We start from the raw sequence: 14,645 nt of genomic DNA on the forward strand, positions 1-14,645 counted from the left end.
TTGTACAGTTGTGTTCAATTTCCAGTCTTTTTTTTGTTATCCTGCATGTTGCCTCCCTATGAATTGAAATCTGCTGAGAGTCATCACAGATCAGACAAATAATTCCAAAATTATTTTATTTTTTAATTTTTTTTGGAAAGAAGCATTTGAAGAAGTGAACGCCACTCGTGGAGTAAAGGTCAACCAATTAATTTGCTTGGCTGATCGGCATAGATACATGAAATACTTTGAATAATGCTTTTCAATATAGACTACATCAGAGGTATTGTTTTAGGAGAGCCATTCCCCATACCATAAATACTACAAAAACCTTCAACCATCATTCTTCTGGCGATGTGAGCTAAACCAACGCGGTTTCAGTGACCAGCTGATTTTGCAGACAAGTGGTATCTCTAAAATATACAACACAACACTTTTAGCTCTTTGTCCATGATATGAGACAACTGTTATATGTCTGTGAAGGTTCTCATTCATCCAGGTCCTGGTAATCTTTGAAAGATTTATCGTAGGCAACTGGCCTTGCTTTAGGTTTTTGCAGACGTTTCTCCTCTCATCAGATGGTTATTGATTTGTCTTGGGACTGATCTGAGGACTGTGTTGTATGTGGCTGATAGGTTATGTCTTAAACCACCTCCTTTGTTGAGAGATGCTCAGTCCAGTTTGACAAAAATGGCTTCTTTGACCCCTCTCTCAAATAATCTGTCTTCCTTGGCCAGCCTGCGAACATCAATGTCCTCAAAGGAGTGTCCGTTGTCCTTAAGATGCAAATGGGCTGCTGAGTCGTAACCTGAGGAACTGGCTCTCCACTGATGTGCCATTCCCTTGTGCCTGTGTATTTTGGCCTTGGGGTGGACAAGCTTTTGCCTCAGGGTATTGCTGGGCTTTAGAGCATGGGTATGTGGTCTTTGTTGAATATCCTCCTGGTTTTCTCAGGGACACCCACAATGTACGGGATGAGAAGGTTGTGGCTTTTTTTAAATGTATTTTTTATCTCTCTTTGTTCCACGAGCAACATACTCACCAATTTGGTTGTGTCCTTTCCAAATAAGCATTTATACATTTATGAAATTAAATTACGCACAGGACCCTCCTCGGGTGTGTGCATGAACATTAATGGTTTTTGAGAGTGGCATCCAACAATGTAATGGGACTCGCAGTAGTAACTCCGTGAGGAGAGAGAGATGGTGGACAGAAACAGTGTGTAGAGGCAGCACATATCCACAATCTTACTCAATTAATTTTGTAGTCAGTTGAAGCAATAATTATAGTATAATAATAATAAAAGCTGAGTTATTCTCCAAAATCTGCTGTACTCCTTACACCCAACGTCTTCATTTGACGTGACAGTGACACGTCTCAAATACAGAATGTTCTCTTTGCAAACGAGTGACTAGGGTAGGGTGTCGTACATCCTGGTACATGAAGGTGGCACAGCTGGTACACTACTGGCACGGCTATGTGAGCAGAAGCAAATAGCTGTCTCTATCTATAGAGCACACACTGATGAATGTATTGCTTCAATGGACATCAGGGGTGTCAAACTAATTTAATCTGCATCTCAAGTGTGCCGGACCAGTAAAACCATTACATAGCATGAATAAAAACACTTGAATTTTTAGTCACGATGAGTGTGGCAAAGAATATTATTTTCCCTGAGCACTGAGGTGCAGTAAACACACCAAACACATCGGCTTCCCATTTACCTCTGTGAAGGAGTCAGCGTTAGTCTATTTTCCTTGGGGATAAAAATGTCACTCTGCGTCCACTTTTCTCCTTTTTGACAAAGACATTTTTCACCAGTGGCCAGGCTCACAAAGCAGTAGTCGACAATGCGTGTTGTGTCACGTTGCCTGTGAATGAGCATGTTTTGTCTGTAATCCAGCATAGGGCCTGCTACTCATATTAGGACAGCGCGACCCCCAGTGGATGAATGCTAGTCCATTTTATTGAAAATGTTAAATGAATGACTAAATGATCCATGCTGACATTGACTGAAAAGCAGTGTACTCCTTGGACAGGTTGCCAGTCGGGCCCCTCTTGCTGTGAGGCAACATGCCTTACCTTACTTGAGTGCTGCAATGAATGGAAAGGGGTTTACTTCGACAGTTTGGGAAAATATGCTTGAGATGAGAAGATTGATACTGCTCACAGGCCTGTCAGGTAATTCTGCAAGCTAACTGGAGCCTAGTCGCTGTAGTAACATTTACCAAAGTCACAGCTATTGCATTGTAATTTTATGCTTTACATTCAGGTATGAGGGCTTCAACTGTCTTCTTACCATTATTCAGAGAAGAAATACTGAATAAAGACATGTACTCTGGTGTATGTACGATGACAAACCTGATACATTTCAGCAGAGTTCATTGTTTCATCCATCAGAGTTTGTTTTTTTGTTGTGATTGGCCTCTCCATTTTAGAACCACTGACTGTCTGATGTGAAGCCCGACCCCAGATAAATACTGCACAGGCTGTCAGCGGAGGAAATGCACTGCAGTGTAATTTCACCACACACAATAGCCTACTAGAGAACTTCCCGCCCAGCTATGAACTGAAGATATCATCCATTAATAGCATTTTTAAAGGTCAATATGTGAATTGATGCTCCTCTTCTTAGATCCATGGCAAGCAAATTGCCTCTCCTTCCCAGAATCCATTGTGTCTGATTATCCAGTGCTTGATCATTGGAATGTCTTGCGTCAAATTCCGGAGTTTCCGGCGGCGGCCTCGTTTATCACGGCTAATGCCACAGCTATGGCCAACATTGATTCCGTTGCTTTCTTTCCCCCTGCTACTTTGTCCCTCGCTCTGCCTCTCAAAATCCCATTTAATTGTTGCTGCCATTGTTATGGTCATCCTTTGTATTTGCCCTCACTGTGGGTGTAATCTTCCGCTCAAGGTTCGGTTCAGCATCTTTCATCTAAATTGCGATGCCCTGCTGAAGGAGTGGGGTTTCTGTTCAATTACATGAATGTGTTACTGCACAAGTAGCCTACTGTGAAGTTTTGTTTCACTGTAAACGGTGGTCAAACACTGAACACAGATGTGGGGACACTAGTGACTACGGAATACTGATTAAATAACACGTCGGAATTAAAATACCACTTAATGAACAACCCACTGTTAATTTAGCTTCAACAAGACTTTTTCTAAAGGAAGATAATACTTTGTCTGTGTGTGTGGCTCCGCTACACCCTCACATGCAATCCCGCAAAAAACAAACACACTCATCTTTGCAGGATGATAATTCACCCTCCCTTCATCTTGTAATGGCTATGAAAATGTTCCAAGCGTCAAACGCCGCCCCCGGTTACAGACCCAAGAGCTGGTTCACGTAACCAAAGCTGACAATTTCTCTGCTAGCAGAGACACGGACATAATTGGAAAACAAATGATCAGACAAAGCAAATTTGCAGTCGATGGAAACGGGTGGACTCATGGGGTTCAGGCGAGCGGTACCAAGCGGCAGGGTCACCACACATTCCTAATATCTTGGATTTTCAATCCATTTTGATTTTTATGAATCACAGACGGAGGCGACACGGTGACAGGCAAGCCCACGCCAGTTTGACGACTTTGAAGGTTTGACTTTGTCTACTAGCTAGTCAGGAGATGTTTGCAGGAGTGTATGCATTCATGTATGTGTCACATTTTTATTTTGTTGTATGAATGACAGTTTGAGTAAGCTCAGACCAGTGTTTGATTCATGTTCACAGTTGGAAGTCATCTTCTTTTAATCAGTAAACCTATCCATTTAGCTTTCCCATCGCAGATGGAGACGCATTGTGGAATAACATTTAACGCTACAGATACTTTGAACTCAAACCAAACACCACCCATACCATTAAAATTGTAACCGTGCTGCATTGATGGGATTGTTTAATAGTTAAACATTCCACCATTTGATCAAGTCAGAAGAAGTATCCTCTGTAGGCGCCGCTTCTGACATCAATCACTGCGAAGCGGAACAGTCTGTGCTTTCATGTTGATATCCACGGTGTTAAATCCTGTCCGTAGCCCACATAAACTGCTTAGCTTTAATTAATGATGTTCCATTCCTTACGTACATACGGCAGGACTATATTTCCCCGACTGTAAAAGAAAAATGTTTGACATATTAAAAAAGTTTAAAAGGTTATTCCTTTATAACTAATGCCCTGCTGAATCAGCAAAAGTTGTCTTGCATAGGACTAATATAACATGGGCATATCCAGTCATCTGGAAATGTGAACATCGTTTTACTTGTTTTGCCTATTTAATTTTGGCATTATTCTATCAGCCCAGTAAAAAAAGAATTCTTATTTGCTGACAGGACGACATTCTGAATACGTAGTTCAGAATGTCGTCCTGTCACATTAAACTGCCCAGTGTCATCAAATATGAAATAGTATCAACCAGAGCGCAGAGATTCCTACAAATAAATGTCTCAAACTACAAAGAAATACATTCAAACTTAGTCTAATACTGTGAGTCTGCTGTTTGTGCGTTTTTCATTTTGATTAAGGAACTGAAACATTTCCATTTTGTTTCCTTTCTGTAACATGGCCTATTGTCAAAAATGTCTGCAGTGAGTCAAAACTGTACATTTTAATAGCATGATTTGCACCATGTGACTCTAACCCTCTCCGTCAGTATCAGCGATTTGTGTCTGCTGCTACAAGCATTATAATCAGGTCAAATTTACTTTGCTTTATGACCAAATGCCTGCAAAGAGAGCCTCAGGTGAATTTAGTTTTTACTGTTAATACGAATTGTGAGCAAGCTAATACACCGAACTATGAACACGATTTACATTATACTTATTGAACATCAGCTTGTTAGCAATGTCGTTGTGTGCATTCTCATATGCGGATGTTAACATTCAGCTCAGAGCGCCGCTGTGCCAAATTACAGCCTCGCAGAGGTGCGATCACGGACTCTCTTGTTTAAATCTCACTACTACATTACTTTGAGAAATTAGACCGAGAGTGCTGCGCTATCAAATTTAATGAGGGGTGCAGAAAAGATTTTAGTGATGCTGTGGAGGGCTGCTTTAAAACAACATGACGCATAAGCCCAAATATAGCTCCAATCCCCACCCCAATCATTTTCATATACAGCCCTTTGTACAAACGCATCCACAGCAGTGTGTTCAAGCAACTTCAGCACATCTCAACATGCTATGCAATTGTCTTTGCAGAGGCATGGGAGTGATTCACTCATGTCCTGATGTCCCCTTACATTATGATATTATAGTGTGTTTAGTCCTTACTTGATGATACTAATCAGATATATTGAAATATCAGCTTGTTGAACACCGATTTCCACTAGTCTATCCAACAGTCCATTTAACACAACTATTTATTTAGTGAGGGGAATACTAGTAACCACAGCCAGTGAGTGAATCAGCTTTCAGGGCATGCAGGGTCATGAATTGCCGGCCTAATCACTGGCCACAAGCAGATTGAAAGTCACCCTGTTGAATAGTGCATCCCAGGCCGAAGAAGCCATAACAGCTGGATGGATTTCGACGTGCACTCTCCTGCTGCTAGTGATTATACGTAGAATGCGTGCGTGTGCATGCATGTCGCTCTCTCTGTCTATGTACTAAACTGCTGCCAATTATAGAATAGTGTGTGTTGGTTGTTTGCCAGAAGCCACAAGTTCCTTGAAGCCTGTCAATAGAATCGATCCGTTGTCGGGTTTGCAATTGCAATAGGCTGCTTTCTTGCTTCTGTGGCTTTTTTATTTTTCCCCCCATCTATGTTCTTGTCACTCAAGTAATGCTTGATCAGCCGATTCAAATCAACATTGATCTGATACTATTGAATTAAAGTCAGCACTTGCATATGCATTGACCTTTATGAAATGATTGAAGTAGCCGTGTTAATGTAACAACCTGTCAAAGCTTTTTTTTTCTTCCATTGGTTAAGTTTCAGAATAAAGTGGAGCACATATCAAACAGCAAATCACGTTAATCGGAATGTATATTCTTGATTATTTTTCGTTACAACATAATTTCTCTTATTATTTCTGTTGGGTTTATGAGCAGAAGTGATCTAGCTTGGCAATCCGGGCTAGCTCTTAAATCTACAAGTTATCACCCAAACCTTCCTTGCGAGCAGCTTAGCCCCGAAGACTGATGGCCTTATCCTTTCATAAATGTCACAGAAACAGATTGACTGTAAAGTAGCAGACAAAGTGAACAGTTCTGTAAGCAGCTGTTCCCTAGCTCCCGTGACCCCATTTCAATATGTTGTGACCACTGAGAAGTGACAAATGTTAATGTACTGCCAACACTTGCCTGAACACGGAGAAGTGACAGAATTAATGCAACAACAGGATGTTGTGTGCGTGTACGTCCTTTTAGCCACGGCACAAAATCAGAGACAAATGCAATTAGCCTGGTGCAAAGTTACAGTTGCATTTAATCCTAGACTCATAGAAACAAGTGTTTCTTTTCCAATTCTAAACACATTCCCCTCCAGCATGTTGGTTGTTTCAAGCTGCATTTTTCTATCTGTCATGTGCAGTTGTTATTAACAGCATGCACCTCAATGTTGACTAAAAAGCAACCTTCTTCCTACTAGGTATCACTAAATGCCAGACTAAAAGATAGTATCAGATGTGCCCTCTTCCACACTTCCACTCCATCTTTTCTTCCTCACATTTCTTCCATCCTTGTATCACAATGCTGTGGTATTTAAGGAGCTAATCCACAGAACTCTCGAAAGGCAGCCGTGTCACTCTAAAGAGCAGCCTGGCAGACGGGGGGGCCAATGTGTGTCTTGTGCGTATCTTCTACTTTACAGTCTGGGCCAGGAGAAGGACTGACCTTTTGATAATTATCATGGGACAATCAGAACCTTTCAGCTGTGTCTGTGAAGCCATCTATCCACCGTGCCCCTCTCCACCTCTTCCCATCAATGACGACCCCTTCCTCCATTCTTCTGCCCTCGCACACTTTGGACCACCCCTTATCTGTACTGTTGCTGAGGTGTTTTGTTACTTCCACTCACACTAACCATGGGGTAACATCAGAGGGGAGATATAAAGGTTGTGGGAAAGGTACTGAAAGCTATGTGGAGGCAAGTGCATATTAGCTATGGCTATCATTCATTTTGGATATCGGCAATCTGTCCAGCTCTCCTGCCACAGCTTCATGATCACACCCGCATACACTTTATTGCTTGTATTGCCTTCATCCATGGAGTTCAGACTACACTCTTGTGGTTGATCCCTCCTTACCTGTCTGGAAAAAAAGCATGTTAAGAGAGATCAATACAGTTTCCACTGACCAAAGGAGAAAAAGCAACCACATCCACAAAAAAATCTTCTGAGAGTAGGACATGATACAGTTAACCGCTAAGGCAGCGTAGATTTCAGACAGTGCTGTTAACAGTAGAATCTGACATTTTTTGAAGGGTGAGAATTTTTCAAAGAAGTATGGTTCTAAGTAACTGTAATTGGGGGAAATGAGTATGTGGGCTGCACAAACTCAGGAACACGCAGCTCACATGGTTTCTGCCATTCAGAATATGGTTAAAATAAGTGTTTCTGTAGCCATGTATTATACTTATCTTTACAGCAACATTTTAGCTTTTAAAGCTGCATTTGTAGTTTTTGTGTGGATGCCGTGGGACTGCAGATCAGAAACCCCAGTGACATTAATTTTTAAAGTGTGTTAGCAACTGTTCTATTTACACATCTGGCAGACGAGGAACTACATTAGCATTCGTTTGGTGTTGTGTGTTTGGCCACCTGAAGAAGTCCAATATATACATCTCCTGAAGTCAGTTTTTGGCCACTACCAACTCCTGAGGGAAATATCTGGCTCTTTAGCAGCTATGCTCCACTATGTCCAATAGCCACTTACTTGATCTGTTGTGTGATGCTGGGCAGGTAGGATATTAGGTTTAGATATTAGGCTTTTTAGAGCTATTGCACTGAAACCAGCCACCTACTTTGACCTGAAACAACTCTATGTGCGTGGTGAGACCGAACTGAAAAGTAAAGTTGTATGCTGTGGAACTGTGGAGTCGGGTGATAGAGAAATATCACCCCCCTCACATTTCACATAGTCATTTGATCAATTGTTAATGTAAAATATTGATCTGTGTACCTTTAAAAGCATTACTATACTTGATTTACTCTCTGAAAACACTCATGGTGCTCTATTTTAAGGCTGTAATTATTTAGAGGAACTCGAAGTCCAAGGTTCAAGCATGTGAAAGGCCCAAAGTAAACCCGGCAGAAGCACAAGCTTGTGTGAAGGCCAGCAGGAGCCATGCCATGCCTCATTATCCCTGTTGTGTGTGACGGCAGACCAGCCACTACACTTACTGTATATCCATATACGCCAGCACCCCAGGGACAAGATTATATGTTGTCGTCACGTTGCCCATTATTCCATGTCGCTACCCAGTTGGATGAAGAAGAGGAAAGACAGGCGGAGAGGGAGAGAACGGGAAAAGCCAGCCACACATATTTTCCATCTCCTTTGAACCGTCATAATGAAACTGACTCCTTGAAGTTTTAATGAAAGCAACAATTTACCATTCCCTTTTTCTTCCTGGGCTGCTGAGCTTATGTTGCTTAGACTGAATCTCTCTTAAAAAAAAAAAGAAGAAAAAAGTCCCCTTTAATCTTCTTTATGCTGGCTGCAAGAGGTGATCCCATGAATTTAAATACGCCATCCCATGGACACACATGACAGCAGGGGTATTGACAGGGGCTGCAGGTGAGTCACCGGGGCCATATTTCACATACTAACCCGGCAAGCCAGTGGCCATCAGTTATGGGCAGTGTCTCTTATCTCTGATATAGGGGAACACTATTTCTTCCCCAATGGCCTTCCGCTCCCCGCCCACATACCCATTACTTGTACAGAGGTGCCACTACCCTTTCCCTCCATCTTTTTCCATCCTCGCTGCGACCTGAGCCTGTCATGCTCATGAATGCCTTTGGAAGGGAGATTGAGTGGCACGGTTAAAAGTGACCTCTCCTACTTTCTCTGAGGGGTAAAAATTAGGTTAGGTTATGTCAGTTTGTCACAACATGCAGTACCGAGTGCACGATTCTGTAATGGTAAACAGATGGGATTGCGCTTCCGTCTCGCAAACCGTGAGCTTTTTAACATTACAGCCACTGTGGGTGCCTTTACTACAGGGTCACCTGTGTGTGTCTGTGTGTGTGTGTGTGTGTGTGTGTGTGTGTGTGTGTGTGTGTGTGTGTGTGTGTGAACACTTAGCCCTGCTGGTGTTCAGGTCAGTCCCACTGCTAGGCCTTGATCCCACTTATCACTGTGGGATGAGAACAAACATGTGGAGGGGCTACTCTGAGGCAAGACAACAAACGGAATAGAGCGTATTAAATATGAGCAGACAAGGCTATTTTTTTAACAGTTGAGACTGCGGAAGGTGACTGGTTTGATCTGTGAATGACTTTGGATCAATTTTGGCAGGTCAACGGGAGGGAACGGCACGGGGAAAGAGTCGCCTTTGTTCCCTGCACACTTGGTGTGAGGTATTGGTACAAGTAAGACACACACTGAGATGTATTTGATTTCAGAGGCCTCCTGATGGCTCAATTGTACCAACCTCAGCACTGCTCGGGCCCATGTGGATTTAAACTACTTCCCTACCTTTCCTCTACTTCTGTCTACTGTCAGCAATCAGGATAATGAAGTACAGACTTTCTTGCAATATGAGGATGAGCCATGCACTCTCTTTAACTCTAATAGCGTAACTTGAGCAAAGGCCATGCCGGTGCCTTCATCTGTCAGCATGACACTTGGTCCACACTACAATATCTCAACAAAGATCAGATGGATTGTCTTGAATTGTAGAAAGTACAGGCAACCGTACAAGGGACAAGGGACAAGGCCTACTGACTTTGGTGAGCCTCTTATTGCATAGATTGCCATGAAACTTGTGAAACGTGACCAGCTCATAATTGGAATAACATTTGGAATAACTTTGGTGATCTACCACCATCATTAGGCCACATGTTCTATGTAAAATAGTATCGTTTATGACCAAATCCATGCAAAACTAATGGCAGCAGCTGTACTTTGTGCTTAGTGGGCAAATGTTAGCATTTTAAAACATTAAACCTAGACGGTAAACCTGGTAAATTTGCAAAACATCAGCATGTTAGCATTTATCTTAAAGCACAGCTGACATTGTATCCAAGTACAGCAGTTTAATGTTCTATTTAAACCAAGACAATATACTGGAGAGGATTTTAAAGCTATTGTTTAAGTCGGGAGTGTTTCAAAGAGACTTGTGAAGTGCATTGGCTTACATCTGGCATGTGCCTTGCATTGATTGTGTACTCATCCCCGGTGCTATCTATTGAGTGTACTTGGCCTCTCCTCCTCCCAGTGTCTGGCATGTTATTTCGTTGGACCATATGGTAGCCAGCGCTGGTGGATTGCTTTATACACAAAGTCATCTAACAATTTGAGCGTAATAAACATTTCTCGTGATTGAACATATGTCTTGTTGTCTTTTTGATGGAGGACTGCTTTATCGAAAATGCCGGCGCTTGGGCAAGTTTTACATATTGAAAACTGATGACTGTTTGTCATTGGATGCCATTCAAGAATTTGATCACACATTGTGTGGTAAAGCTTTGTCAGAAATGACAACACATGAGGGTGACTTTCTATAAAATGACCTAAACGTATTGATATTCTCTGTATGACCATATTCCACTCTTTTTGAAGCGCACACATGCCCTGTAATCAAGGTGGAGGCCCACTGAGAAACTAAAAATACAATCTAACTAATAAGAATGTAAATTGCTTATCACTTATGGAATGACCATATTTATGACTCTTCATTATAATGTGCTGCTCTCTATTGCATAGGTGTCTCACAGCCACAGTTGCTGAGAGTTGTGGAGCATACTTTGATGGCACGGTTACAAATTTAATGGGAAATATTTTTTGCCTGAGAGGTCTTTTGAGTGTTGGCACTGGTCGGCTACTGCAGTGGCCACCGTGGTAAGTAACATATGGGCTTGTTATCGCTCCTCGGATTGAGAAAACTCCATCCCAACACCAGCCACTTGCTCATTAGATTGCAGCTCAAGGCAACGCACAGGAACCGAGAAAGAAAAAGCAGAGTTAGGGAAGGCAGACAGAAAGAGAGTGACAGTGATGAGGCAACAGTCAAGGAGGCAGAATGGCAGCAGACAAAGGGGACTAAAGAAATAAATGCAAGGCGGGTGGGAGCTGAGACAGAGAAATGGAGATTGTGCATCTGTAACGTGTGCACAACATGAATGTTTGCCTCCGAGTGTGCACGTCTGCATGAGAGGCACGAGGAGTGGATAAAGGAGGAAGTTGAAAGGAAGCGAGTGACACCCACAGAGTCACACGAGGGAAAGTTTGATGGCGAACACGCACATCAACTGACATAGCAGCAGCAGCAGCAGCAGCAGCTGTGAGCCCAATCAGAGGCTCTGTGTGTGTGTGTGTGCGTGCGTGCGTGCGTGCGTGCGTGTGTGTGTGTGCGTGTGTGTGTGCGCGTGTGCGTGTGTGAAAGAGAATCTCTGTTAGGTGGTCTCCAGCTGAGTGTGTCAGGTGCTCTGCACTCTACCAGCTGTTCACAGGTCTTCACACAGCAAGAACCAAGAAGCTGATTTAGAGTCTAGAGATCTGGAACCCAATCAACACGAACACAATGGCAACCCGTCAATTTCCCTTCTCTGAGTCAGAGAAACCACTTGAAAGTTTTGCTAATGCTGCCTCCTCTCGATGGATTAGTTGGAATCCGTAATATTAATCCCATATGTGTGTGCAGTAGTTGTACGGCACATTTTTATACACGTAGTGCAGCAATTTAAGAATGATTTATGTTACCTATTAATTGTATGGTTATTTGTCTCTATTGATTGATTATTTATGCTGTAAAGCAACACAAAATAGTGAAAAATGCCCGTCACAATTTCCCAGAACCCAAGGTGCCATATTTAAATATTTTCTTACGGACAACTTACAAAAACTACAAAGATATGCAATTGAACAATTCTATAGTATTTAGAAGCTGAACATGGATTGTGTGGAATGTTATAGCAATTATCTAGTTGGACTCATTTTCTAACCAATTTTTATTTATTTTTTCAAATTCAAATTTACAGCTAAATAATTGAATTATTTAATCGTCTTTTTTTTTTTTAAGTCTTTGTGAACATGAGAAACCCCTACGATCAATCCTGATTAAACTGTGTTTGCTTTGGTTTGTATCCTTTTTACAGGGTTGTACTCACCAATGTGCTTTTTGCCCTCGCTGCCCTCGGTCTTAACGAGGAAGGAAAATAAGTAGCACATGAAACTTCCTATGACAGCCTGGTGTTGGGCTTGTGCTGTGTTATGAATGTACTGTAGCATGGTGCTCACACTCAGGCACTAAACTGTTTAAGTGCTTACTGTGTTGTGTGGATGAGGAGTAAGGAGTGCTGAAAGCCGCAGGTACATCCATAAAATGGACCATTGGATTCTCATCCTTTGGAGTCATATTTATGTCATTGTGAGAATAGAAGCTGACTCACTGTCATGTGGATTACAGGGTCTCATGGAAGAGTAATGTGACATGTTTGGGAGTGCATCTTATACCCATGCCTTTGAAACAGAATAATAGAGCAAGAAGAGGATATCAGTTACAGAGAGGGGTGATTTTATGTCACGATGAAAGGGTGAGATGGATTATGTCTTCTGGCAGAGCATGAAAATATAATTTAAATGTTGCTGCTGTCCATGAAATATACCTATTGGGATTCTGAGCATGAGGAGAAAATAACTCTGATGATGCCATTAAGTTTAAATCTCAATTTTGGTTTGCGACTTTACGAAAGTCTGCATTACAAACTGGGAGCATGGGATGTAACAGACATGGACAGTTGCCAGATACCATATCATATATTTATTTCTATTTTGACCTTCTTTCTCGAAAACACTTGCTTCTCCTTTGATTTCATGGGATACAAACCGTGATCTCCTGTGTGAAAGTCCTGTGTTTGTTTGACCCATCTGTACTTTCTCTCTCTTTAAAATTCCTCAGTTGCTCTAACTGTTAAATAATATCATGGATGAAAAACAAATTAAGTATGAGTTGGTATCGGAGACCAAGGGGCACAGACCAAGCGTTGCTATTTGATGAGTTGAAGTGGAAAGGAAAGGAAGGAATATTAACCGTGCTGGAAAAACATTCCAGAGGTCTATTTAAACCCAAGTAGGCTACATGTTCATTCAGATATTCAGTCTCAATATTTTTTAAATTCTACATTTTTGTGCATGTTCAATTGAAATTTCAATTCAATTGGTTGTTTAATTTGAACCATACTAACTCAACTTGGTCTTCATTTTACCCATAATTAGTTAACCAATTAATTGAGTACTCTGTTGGGAACCTATATAATCTTCTGCTCTTATTTCATGTTTCCCAACGGGCATCTAACAAACTGCGTATTGTTTTGTCTCTATGTGCATTTGAGCATGGGAATTTATTGATATAGAAATTACATCATTATGTGTCACGTGGCTTGGGCACATCGATCCCTTTGCTCCTTGGCCATTAACATGAGAGTGGCGAGAGTCCATCAACAAAGCTGCAGAAGAACCTTTTGGACTCGATCTCAGGTTAAAAGTTAATGGCTGCCAAACAAGGAGTCTGGAGGCCTCTAGTCTGGGGAGAGGTCTGAATTGTTAATGGTCACACACACTCACACACTCACACACACACACACACATAAACGCCAATATATGCACAGTCAGACTCTCCCCATTACGGGGGCCTCTTTAATCTGTTGTATTGTAACAAATGGGGGGGAAATCAGGTAGTATTGATTTGTGCTGATTGCTGGTTTGACTTTCACAGAACATCCTTGATGGTCTTCAAGGATCAGGGGAATTATGCTGAAAGGCCATCTGAATGCCACTATAAGTCAAGCTGTAATTTGATAGACCCGTTTTAATGCACGAGTGAGCAATGAAACGATAGTTGTTGCTTTGAACTCTGAATTTGCATCAATCGATAACACACTGTCGAGGTTTACTCGTTGGTTGTAATACAGGAAAAATATACTTTTGTTGGACAATATACAAAATGATCAGCTGTAAAATATTGTTTTTGGTCATAGAAATATAAAGCGTTCCATTTGTAATTCAATTATCCAGTTTAAGAACTTATTGTTACATTTTTCTCAATTTAGGTTTGTATTGGCTACGATAGAATTGATAGCTTATGAAAAACTTTAAAAAGCATAACTGTTTTGTTTCAATGAGAGAAACATTTAAAACACAAGAAATCATTTGCACACCATCATTGACTCGCTATCATGAACCCCGGCTGAACCAGCTGTAATGGACACAACTGGAAATGGCTTTAGAATACAAAGAGAAGGTGATAATTGTTTCATATTGGGAGGGAAATAGGGGAAGTGGTGGTGCGTAAAATGCTTCTACTGAGCTGCATGCGTTGTGGCGAGGGCTTGTGGTCTCTAATGACCCAAGTCCGGACAAAGTGACATAAAGATGAATGGTAGAGGAATTGGAAGTGGAAGACCAAAGTGCAGGAAGTGGTATTAAAACAGTTGAAGAAATGGTATCTGTAGAGAGAAGGCAACCACCGCAGCCAAGATTCTATAACCTTGGATTTTTAGCT

General features: G+C 41.6%; 1 protein-coding gene across 2 annotated transcripts in view; it reads left to right on the forward strand.

Annotated features, from left to right (window-relative positions):
* The window catches only part of lsamp (limbic system associated membrane protein), a 170,396-nt gene that overhangs the window by 118,517 nt on the left and 37,234 nt on the right, over window positions 1-14,645 (forward strand). The window lies entirely within an intron of this gene.

Source organism: Eutrigla gurnardus, assembly GCF_963514095.1.
Source record: "Eutrigla gurnardus genome assembly, chromosome: 10".
Lineage (NCBI taxonomy): Eukaryota > Metazoa > Chordata > Actinopteri > Perciformes > Triglidae > Eutrigla > Eutrigla gurnardus.